Raw genomic sequence first — 12,340 nt, 5'->3', positions numbered from 1 at the left:
GAAATTGATGAACAATATATCACTCGGATGTGAGAATCAAATCTCTGAATTTCATGTTTTTGTTTTATGTAATATATGGTTTGCATAACATTGAGGATAGAAGGAGACTATGGAGAAGATGAGAAATATTGATCTAGGACATCATGGGTATGGTTGTCTATGAGAGATTATAAGGTTTTCCATAAAGTTGAGGATAAAATGGTTTGTTCTATTACCTATGAAGCTAAGACTAAGGACATCAAATCTTTTTTGATAGATACAGGCATGACAATTCTAAGGGTAAATGGTAGGGATTTTACCAAATATAGTAGGTTTGGTTGCGCACTAGTGAATATTAGATGGCTTCTATTTATGCAACCATTGGAAGTACAGGTAATGAACCCAGAATGCTCAGATCACTCAAATCTGTGTGTTACTTTGAAAATGGATGAAGATATAAGACATAAGCCTTTAATGTTTTTAAATCATATAGTGAAGCATGAAAAATTCCAGAGGATAGTACAAAGAATTTGGCAACAAAGGCATAGCACTTGTACAATGTATGAGGTGTGGTAGAAACTAAAGAGTGTGAAACAAGCTCTGAAAGAATTGAATACCTTTGAATATCATGGAGTGGGAAAGTGTAAGAATGTACAAACAATATTTACATGACTTGCAAATTATTATGAGGAAGAATAGATTATCATTAAGGAATTGTAAAAAGGTTAAGGATAATTTTGAAAAATGGCTAAATATTGAAGAAAGTATAGTAAAACAAAAGTAAAAAGTGCAATGACTACATGCTAGTTTGTAGAGTGGAATAGCCTAGAATAAGATCACAAGCTTAACTACTTCTATTGAGAGGATTGAAAACAATAACACTTATATTGTGGAAGAGATAATATTGTCAAGGACTTGGAGTATTTGCTACAGTTTTGTGCAGCCCTCGACAACTTACTCACTAATCTTTCAAGGTCTTGTAAGCTCAAGGAAAACTATAAGACTTGGAACACTAAGAGAATGCTTGAAAAGGACTTAGAGAGAACAAAAGAGAGCTTTTGAAGAAGGCTTTGTAATATGTTTGGAGAATGCGTTACAACTTTCTTGGTGCCTTTGCAAATGAGGGGCACTTGTATTCATACTACTTCCTAAGGAATAAAATTCAATTAATATCAACTTAACAAGTTACTAGGATATTTCAACTTTGGTCCCCTTTCTATTGAATTCTACAATGCTTTGGGACCTCCCCTAGCCTTCTTGAGACTTCCAAAAGGTTCTAGAGTCTTCCGCACAACTCTAGAATGTTGTTCCCCTATTTGGACGCGGAATCAGGATGGAATTGTGGAGGGACGTCACATTCTCCCCTACCTAATGATGCGACGACCGCGGCACATTGTTGCGAAAAATCCTGGACTTTTTCCTTCAATTGCCACAACTTCATATTTCTCCCATGTGGCCTCCTCTGGAGTTTGTCCCTTCCAATGCACCAGGAACATGGCGCAAGCTTGTTGAGCTTGCTTCTTTTTGTCTTGATAATCTATGATAGCCTTAATCTCCCGGTCATACAAGGCGGTGACTGTAATGGGTGCTCATTATGATCGGTTCCGGCTAGAATCCTCCTTGTCCTCATGCTACGGCTTGAGGATGCTTGCATGAAACACCGGATGGATCTTAAAGTATGGAGGTAACTCCTACTTCTACGAGATCTTTCCCACCTTGGCAACGATCTTGAAAGGACCCTCTTGTTTGCGCACTAAGTTTTGATGGACGCCTATTAGTGCCTTGGATTGTATTGGGTTGAATTTCACCAAGACCATGTCGCTTTCTTTATTGTCCGTGGGATGATGCTTGCGGTCGGCGAACTTCTTCGTCTTTTTGGTTGCCTTGTAGGAATTGGCAGTGTCAAGCTGCTCCCCCATCCCTTGGCAAGATGGTAGGTAACCAAACTCTTACCCTCAAATATAGCCAAAAAACGAATGCAGAGTTTGGGGTTATTGGCCTGTCGCTAACTCAAATGTGCGCCCGGTGGAATTACTCCTCTGGAGATTATAGGAAAATTGCGCCATGTATAAGAGTCTGGCCCAATATTTCTGATGCTCACTAACATAGTGCCTTAGATATCACTCCAATAGGGCATCGACGTATTCCGTCTGCCCGTCGATCTGCGGGTGGAAACTTGTGGAGAAGTGAAACTCCGTGCCAAGTATCTCAAACAACTCTCTCCAAAAGTTCCCGATAAAGTGGGGGTCTCGATCGCTAATGATATGTCTCAGCAGCCCACAATATTTCACCACGTTCTTGAAGAATAATCGAGCAACCTTTTTTGCGGTGCAACCAGCTGTGACGAGCATGAAGGTAGCATACTTTGAAAACCTATCCACCACGACCATGATCGTACCAAACAAGTCAGACTTCGGCAAGGAAGTGATGAAGCCCATAGTCACACTCTCCCATGGGCACTCTGCTACGGGTAATGGCTCTAGTAACCCTCTCGGTTGCCTTTGTTCAAATTTGTCGTGTTGGCACACAAGAAAAGGTTGCACATAGCACTCAATGTTGTCCCACATGTGTGGCCAGAAGTAAATAGCCTCAATCAACGCCCTCGTATGTTGCTGCTCCAGATGCCCAGCCCACGGTGTATCTTGGCTTTCCTTAATGATGTGCCGCCTGATAGACCCAAACTTAGGCATATAGACCCTTCGACCAATAGTGAGCAAAAGACCATATTTTACTAAAAAAACGTCTGGTTTTGCCTTGGGCAGCCAATTCCATCAGCTTCTTGGCCTCTGGATTGTGTTGCATGCCATCCTTGATTGCATCTTGAATGTCACAGTGACATGTAGTTATGGCAGCATGCTCGGCCTTCCTACTTAGTGTGTCGGCCACGACGTTGCCTCTTCCTTGCTCCTAATCCAAGACGTAGTCAAACTCGGCTAGAAAGTATTTCCATCTATCTTGCTTCGGTTGATCTTATTTTTTGATTGGAAGTAGCTAGTGGCCACGTTGTCGGTCTTAACCACGAACTTGGAGCCCAGTAAGTAGTGTCTCCATGTGCGTAGGTAATGTACAATGACCGTCATGTCTTTCTCCTGCACCGTGTAACGCTTTTCGGTCTCGTTTAGATTGCGACTTTCGAATGCTATTGGGTGTCTATATTTCATTAAGACTCCCCCGATGGTAAAGTCTATTGCATCTGTATGTACTTCGAAGATCTTGGAATGTGGGGAAGCGTCAAGACCGATTCTTTCGTCAGTGCAGTCCTAAGACCTTCGAACGTTCATTGGCAATCCTCGCTCCAAACCCATGACTTATTCTTCTTTAACACCTCAGTCAGTGGAGCGGCTTTAGCGGAGTAGCCACTGATTAACTTATGATAGTAGTTCTCAAGTCCAAGGAAGTATCATAGCTCGGGTCACCTTCGTGGGCGCCTCCCACTCCTGGATCGCCCGAATATTTTCTTCGCCCATCCGTAGTTTACCCTGGCTGATAACATACACTAAGAAGTGTACCTCGTGGTGGGCGAACTCGAACCTCTCTTACTTGACATAGAGCTGTTTCTCTCGTATGACTTAGAAGACTTTCCTCAAGTTCTTCACGTGCTCCTCCAATGTGCTGCTAAAGATGACTATGTCATCCAAGTACACAACAATGAACTAGTCCAAGTATGGATTAAATATCTTGTTCATCAGCGTGCAAAAGGTGGCAGGTGCGTTGGTTAAGCCGAATGGCATCACAAACCACTCATATGCTCCATATCTGGTCATGTATGCTGTCTTTGGCTAATCCTCCTCCGCGATGCGCACTTGGTAGTAGCCTTTCCGGAGATCTATCTTGGTGAAGTATTTGGCCTGGACAAATCTATCAAACAAGTCTGTAATTAGTGGAATATGATATATTTTCTTTATTGTTACCTTATTGAGCGCCCGATAGTCGATGCATAAGCGCAACAACCCTTCTTTCTTCTTCTGAAACAGCACTTCCGTGCCATAAGGTGCCTTGGATGGACGAGTGACCGGCCTCGAGGAGCTCCTTTAACTGCTTCCTTATATACTCTTACTCGAGTGGATCCATAGGGTAAGGTTCATGTGTGTGTGGATTGGCTCCGACCTCCAACTTTATTCTATGATCTACCTCGCGCCTCGGAGGTAGAGTCTGTGGCAGGTCGTCCAGCATCACGTCCTTTTTTTCTTCAAGTACATTCTCTATGATTGCTGGCAAGGACTCCATAGTACCATTGTCTTCTTCTGAACTTGCAATGGAAGCTAGAAACGTAGGTTCTCCTTTCTTTAGGCCCTTCACAATTTGCATGGCCGATAAGTAGGCATGTCCTTCTTTTTTCGGCACCTTGCCTAGAGGTACCATGCATGACCCTTCCCGCTCCATGACCATGAATATTGGAGGTAGGGGTCGATCATTGTGTGGCAACGCTGGAAGAACTCTTGCTGGAGAATGATATCAAATATATCTAGAGGAGTGATGGTAAAGTTAGTCGTTCCTTACCACTTTCTCAACATGATGCTTACTCCTTGGGCGACCCCACACACGAGAGTCAGTGGGGTGTTAACAGTCTTGACGCAGGTGTTGCTTGTCACATAGTTCAGCCTTAACCTCTCTGTGGCCGTCTTGTTCATGATGTTTTCTTCGGCCCAGAGTCTACCATGGCACGAGCTGGTCGTCCATTTATGGAGATGTCTACATACTGCGTGCTGAAGTCTCCCGGCTTCTTTGTCTGCTAGGCTATCGCTGAATAGTCTCACCATGCCTTATTGTGTCGTTCTCGCGTCCTGCCCTTGCTCTTGTGTATCCTTCTCCTTCCTTTCTCATAGGATGGCACCATGGTTCTTCATCTCGGGGCACCTGGCATAGTTGTGTGGTCCACCGCATATGTAGCAGCCATCTCCTTTGATGGTCTGCGCCCGCTTCTCCGTGTAATTCTAGAGCATGAACCGCTTGCTATCCATCTTGTAGGGGTCATGCTACTTGGGGTGTGCCTGGTTCTCCTTCCCTTGGCCAGGATCTCCCCCACCTTTGGCATGACTACTTCTTTCAACCCTGCCCTTCGCCTTGTCATGCCGTTCATACTTGAAGTCCGTCAAGGACTCGACTTGTGTGATGGCTTAATCTATGGTCTTGACCTGTCGCCTCTCAAACTCAGTCTTGACCGATGGCTTAATCTATGGTCTTGACCTGTCGCCTCTCAAACTCTGTCTTGACCGAATTCTGCAGTCTGTCCATGAAGTGGAAAAACATGTCCTCGTCTATGAGGTTGGGAATTTGAAGCGTTAGAGTTGTGAACTCTTTCACGTATGCCCGAATGATTCCCGATTGCTTCAATTCTCGGAACTGCACTTAACCTTATACATGACGTTGTTAGGGAAGAAGACTTTCTTGAATTATTCGTGGAATTCCTCCCACGGGTTGATGGTGCACGTCCCCTTTCCAGTCTCAGTCTCTTTGTGCCTCCACCATAGCATAGCCATCTGGTACAGTTACCACACGACAGTGTTAATCTTATTCTCATCGGTTTTCACCCGACTACACTTGAAGTAATTCTCCAAGTGCCATAGAAATTTTTCCATCTCTTGAGCTTCAGGGACGCCCTTGAATAAGGGTGTCTTGGGAGCCTCGACCCTGGCCTCCCTATCACGGTCGGGTAATGTAGATCCTCCAACCTCCATGCCTTCCTTGAGTGTTTTCACTTCGGCCATCAACATATCGATCATGCTAAACGCGTCGATAATTCGACACTCCAAGGAAGTGATGGCCTCCTTCATCTCGAACTCAGCCCGCTGGCGACCCTCCAACTCCTTATGGATGTTCTCGGTCTCATCAAGGATGAAGTCCTCAAGGTTCTTGAACTTGTCGCCGGCCACATTCATGCGCCAACAAAATATCTCCATAGCCTGCCTTGCCACTTCCACCCTTACGACCCATTCTTCTCCAGCTGTGACGTTTATGGCTTCTTTGCCCAATTAATCGTCACTTGATTCGGTAGTCATGGGCGAATAAGATGTTCGCGCATCGCTAAGTGTGGGATCATGCATTACCTCCTCATTACCGTTTTGATGTGTCTTCCCCTTTTGGTACTTCTTTTCACCATCCATATGGACACTAGTGGTGCTAGCGCCGTTTACGTCTCCTTTGGTAGCCATTCCCTTAATATCAAACCTGGTTCTAATACCACGTTGTCACGGACATAGAGTATATGCTAATGTTTCGTGCAGCCTTCGACAACTCACTCACTAATCATTCAAGTTCTTGTAAGCTCAAGAAGCCCTTTAAGACATCGAAGCTAAGAGAATACTTGAAAAGGACACAGAGAGAACAAAAGAGAGATTTTGAAGAAGGCTTTGTATTATAATTGGAGAATGTTTTACAACTTGCTTGGTGCCTTTGCAAATGAGAAGCACTTATATTTATACTACTTCCAAGCACTAATGTGCAATTATTATTTACTTGACAAGTCCCTAAGATATTTACACTTTGGTCCCCTTTCTAGAGAATTCTACAATACTTTGGGACGTTCCCTAGCCTTCTTGAGACTTCCAAAGGTCCTAGACTCCTCCGCACAACTCTAGAACGTTCTGCCCCTATCCGGACGCGGAATCAGGCTGGAATTGTGGCAGGACATCACAATAATAAACAACTTCTGCTGGGACTTGTGCTACCTAACTACCTGCTCTAAATATAATAATAATGAGAAATGGACATGTCATGAATACAAGTCAGCAAGCTCAATTGATTGAGCTTGTGACCAAGAAAGAATTCTACCTAATAGAATGCATTGTGTAATGGATGTCTTGGTGGATAATAATAACCAGCCTTTCTACCAGGTATATTTTACTGGATTTTTAATCTTTCTTATTTGGCGTGAATAAAATATCTCACGAAACCTTCAAAGGGATATATATATAATTGTTAGTGGAGGCATACATTCTATCATCTATAGTTATCCATGTGGCTCTTGACACATCTAGTATTGCATAACAAAAGGGACAAGGGACAAGTATACTATGACCAAAATTTCTAAGACACATTTTAACTAAACTAAGGACTCGAACTCATTTTTGATGTATTTTTGTAAACCTTGTGGTGGCACACTGCATGACTTCACATAGTTGAGACATGTGGAAGATGTTTGGGTACCACGTCAGCCAAAAAGTATACACAATAATTTAAAAAATGGATCGAGAGGGTAATAAGACCTTATTAATTAATGTATCTCTGAAATTTTGTCATAATCTAGGGGATAGTTGTGTCATATCCCTAAAAAAACAAATTCTACATCCTTTAATAGCAGCTAATAACATTCTTACTCAAAATTAGATTCTTGTGCCAATAGGGAGTACCAAAGCATCTGCAGTCCTTGAAGGCAGTTTTAAAATAATAATCTTGAAGAAAGGAGAGTTTGGGATTTTCGATCACATGTTTTCTCAATGTATTTTAAAATGACTTTCTATATAATTTTTCATCAATGACAAAATAACAAAGTGTCTCAATTTCAAGATTGTAGGTTTACCCACTTAATGCAATAAATATAAATATGTTAGCCAGTTGAAAATATAAAACATTACTTTATTATTTTGACTAGTGTAGCAACATACATTTGCCTAACTATGGCTATTTTTGCATCTTTATCATACTTTGATTCGATAATCCCCTTTGTCTCTTAACTCTCCTTCAATTTTGATAGTTTCAATCCCAATGATGAGAATATAACATATGAAGCAGATGCTTATTCAGAAAACAGTGTAATTCAGCTCACCAAAAATAGTTCAGAGTTCATCAAAGGCCGAGCTACATATTCTAAAATAATCTATCTTTGGGCAAGGGCTCTGCGAATGTCAAAGATTTCTCAACGCATTTCTACTTCAGAACCGATTCTCAGGGTAGAAACCAATATGCTGATGGTCTTACCTTTTTCCTCAACCCTGCAGGTTCAGTAATTCACGATAAACACTTTGTTGTAGGAGAGGGACTTGGCCTTGCATGTGTTGATCAACAATATTTATCGAAAAATCACCATTTTGTTGCTGTCGAATATTACATCTTTACAAACTATTATGATCCACATAGTGATCATGTGGAATTCAATATCAACTCCATGCAATCTGTTGCTAATGTGACAAGGTTTAGTGGCTCTCCCAATGGTACGAGAATTGATGCCTCGATTACTTATAATTGAATGTCAAAAAATCTTAGTGTTATCCTTACTGGTTTCCAACCACAAGGGAATATCATATTCACCATCCTGCAGAACCTATCTCACAATCTTGATTTGAAGACATATTTGCCAGAGTGGGTCACTTTTGGATTCTCAGGTGCAATAGGAACCTTCTCTGCAATACATACCATATATTCTTAGAATTTTACTTCTTTTTTAAACTATAATGGCAACATAACTAATCCACATACACCCCTACCAAGCCCTATGCTAAATCTAGATGTACCCCTACCAAGCCCTGTGGTAAATCCAGATGTACCCCTAAGCCATGTGCTAAATCCATATGTACCCCTACCAAGCCATGTGCCTGAGGATACCTCAAGAAAAAATGAGTCAAGACTAGTTGTTGGATTGATTTCTGGTTGTTGTGTTTCAATAGCACTATCAATTTTTATATTGTTGTCTTTTTCTGAGAAAGAGGAAGGAGAGAGAAGATGAAGATGATTTATGATATTATTGATGGTTCCATGACTAATGAATTTGAAAGAAGCATAGGACCAAAGATGTTTTTGTATAGTGAGTTGGTTAGATGTACAAATAACTTTTTGCGGGAGGAGATGCTTGACCAGGGTGGGATTGGATATGTTTATAAAGGATAGTTAAAGGGATCCAACTTCTATATTGTTGTTAAGAGGATTTCAAGAGAGTCAAAGCAAGAAATAAAAGAGTATGAATCAGAAGTTAGGATTATCAGTCGGTTAAGATATAAACATTTAGTGCAACTCATTGGTTGGTGCCATAAAAAAAGAGAACTGCTACTTCTCTATGAGCTTATGCCTAATGGAGTCTTATATTACCATCTTTTCAAGGGATAAAGACATTCGACATGGCCAATAAGATTCAAGATTGCTCAAGGCTTGGCCTCAACATTGTTTTATCTACATGAAGAATGGGAACAACTCCTATACTATGATTGATTCCAATTGCAATGCCAAACTTGGGGATTTTTTGTTTAGCTAAGCTAGTTGACCATGATAAGGGATCTCAAACAACAGTTTTGGCAGGCACGATTGGTTACATTGCTCCTGATGTGTCACCACTGGCAAAGCTAGCAAGGAAACAAACATCTATTGTTTTTGTGTTATCGCGTTAGAAATAGCTTATGGAAGGAAGCCTATTGAACCTACAGTTGAGAAGCATCAAGTAAATATTGTTGATTGGGTTTGGAGACTTTACGGGATGGGAAATCTTAGTGAAGCAGTTTATCTTAGACTCTCATAAGAGTTCAATGAGGAGGTGGAGCACTTACTAATTATTGGTTTATAATGTGCTCATCCAGATAACAATTGAAGGCCTTCTATAAGGCAAGCAATTCAGGTGCTTATTTTGAAGCTCCATTGCCCACACTCTCTCTATCAATGCCTGTACCGACATATTGCAGTACGTCAAAATATGGACCAACTACTTCATTTGCATCCCCATACCACTCCAATGGTCCTCGGATTTCTGAAGTACACTCTTCAGGGAGTAGAGACCATACTGGTTCTTCAAATAACACAGAAGCTTCAGCAGCATCTTCGCCTTCTGCAATGATATGTACACGTGTTGATATTGTTTTATAAATAAATTGTTTTGCATTCAATCTTTCAATTGCAATGTCCAGCTTGTGGTCTTTGTGTTATTTATTAATTCCATTGTTAAGAAGATGGTTGAATGTGTTGAGTCCATCCCATAAATTTTTGGTCAACTTTTGCTATTCAATTGCTACAAGTTTTTGTTAAAAAGGATAGTAATTAGAGTTGAAAATAAATGATTCGGTGGTTGGAAAATTGGTAAGATTTGCAACCATTTTGACTTTCCTATATTTACTTATGTCATTAGTGACATAGGCATGGTTTTCTCCTTCTCTAAATAGAGCATTCTTGCTCATTTGTAGAACACACCAAGTTATAGAAAAACCATTTTGAGAGCAAAGTGAGTATTCCATAGACTATAAGAAAAACAGTCTGTGAAGAAAAATAGAGTATGAGCGATATTTTAGTAACGTGGAAACCAAATGAGTGTTGTTACTTTTGAGTATATAGTAGTCATTTTGAGTATTATATTCGTGACTACACTATATAAAATTTCTTACTATAGTGATACCAGTTGCTCCTCTTGGCCCGTGATTTTTCCCTTATTTAGAAGGGTTTGCACGTAAAATTCTTCGTATCATTATTTTCCCATTTATTTCCATTATTTTTACCATATATATTTTTGTGCTTGTCCGTGTTTTCCCAACAGATTGGTATTAGAGCCAAGATTATATCTGAGTATGCTCTAAGGTTGCAGCTGAGTCTGAACTTCCACATCAGAAAAGATTTACTTTAATTTGTGATAACTATATTTTTTGGAAAAAAATGATGGAACCCAGCATAAGTAGAATGGTTACTTTGAATGGTGTTAATTATACCATTTGAAAGGGGAAAATGTAAGATTTGCTTTATCTCAAGAACTTTTACAAAGCAGTTTTTATCACTGTAAAGCTGATAATAAAACAGATAAAGAGTGGAATCTGTTGCACAAATGGGTTTGTGGATTCATTAGGTAATGGGTTGACGATAATGTGTTGAACCATATTTTTGGGGAGACACATGCTTGCACCTTATGGGAGCATCGTGAATGTTTGTATGCTCGGAAGACTGGCAACACCAAAATGTTCTTAATAAAACATATGTTGAGTTTAAAGTATCATGATGGTTCTGGATGACAGGCCATATGAATAATTTTCAGGGGATCATGATCCAATTATAAGCTATGGGCATCAAATTTGATGAAGAGATTCAAAGCATGCTTCTACTTGATTTCCTTCAAGATTCTTGGGAAACATTTAGAACTTCATTGTCTAATTCTTCTCTAGATGGTGTGATTTCTATGGATTCCTCCACGAGTAGTGTCTTCAACGAAGAGATGAGAAGAAAAACTCAAGGTTCTTCTTTCTCAGATGTCCTGATAACTGTCCCCTAGGGAAGAAACAAAACTCGTGGTTCTCAGTATAGAGAAAAAAATAGGAGAAAATCAATAGGGAGACTTAAGGTTATTGAGTGCTATCATTGTGGCATGAAAGGTCACATAAAGAAGTTATGCAGGAAGTTGAAGAGAGAAAAAAAACAAAGAGGAAACTAAAGAAGATTGCAATGAAAATTTCCTAGCCACCATTACCACCGAAGATCTAGTTACTGACCTTGATGCGGATATGATAAATATTTCTTGTGATGATTCAGGGTGAGTTGTACACACTAGTGTCGCATCTTCGGTGACATCAAGGAAGGATTTTTTTCTCTTCCTGTACTCCTGGTGATTTTTGAACCTTGATTATGGGTAATGAAACTATTTCTAGGGTGATTGGTAGTGGTAAATATTTTTTGGAAACTAGTGCTGGAACTAAACTAGTTTTGAACAATGTGAAACATGCTCCTGATGTTCGTCTGCACCTAATTTCTATTGGTGTTTTAGATGATGAAGGATATATTAGTACTAAAGGTGATGGAAAATGGATGATCATGAAGGGTTCGTTGGTTGTGGCTCGTGATAACAAACGTCATGGTCAATACTGGACTACAGCCTCTGCTTGTGTTGACATGGTGAATGCAGTTGACAGCGATATCCCTTCAATGTTATGGCACAAGAGACTTAGTCACATCACCGAGGAAGGACTCAATGTTCTATAGAAGAAGAAATTTTTGTAAAATTTCAAAAGTGCTAAATTAGAAGTGTGAGCACTGCTTGACTGGTAAGAAAAATACAGTTTCCTTTAAGTCCTACCCTCCTTCGAGAAAGACAGTGTTTCTTGAGTTGGTGCAGTCTGATTTATGTGGTCCATGTTAGGATCGAATTCACGCACACACACTAAATGAATGAAGAACACAAGAACTTTCAAGAAAAAGAGATGAGAAATCTAGAGAGAGAGAGAGAAAACCCAATTTTTCGTGGTAAAACCCCGTACGTAAACTTCCACGGCGGTGAGGTATATTTATATTAATCAATCAGAGTATTTTTGGTTACAGAGAATAAATAGGAAAACCTAAAATAGAGAATAAATAGGAAAGCCTAAAATAGAGAATAAATAGGAAAACCTANATTTTAACCTTGATTATGGGTAATGAGACTATTTCTAGGGTGATTGGTAGTGGTAAAATTTTTTTGGAAACTAGTGCT

The 12,340-nt window shown here is 40.2% G+C and overlaps 1 pseudogene; it reads left to right on the top strand.

The window, feature by feature from the left end:
• The first annotated feature begins 8,637 nt into the window (after nucleotides 1-8,637).
• Nucleotides 8,638-11,853, top strand: LOC107001321 (annotated as a pseudogene).
• Nucleotides 11,854-12,340: the final 487 nt, after the last annotated feature.

Source organism: Solanum pennellii, chromosome 10 (genome assembly GCF_001406875.1).
Source record: "Solanum pennellii chromosome 10, SPENNV200".
Classification (NCBI taxonomy): Eukaryota; Viridiplantae; Streptophyta; class Magnoliopsida; order Solanales; family Solanaceae; genus Solanum; species Solanum pennellii.
Note: the sequence above shows the minus strand (reverse complement) of the source record. Positions and strands in the feature narration are given on the sequence as shown.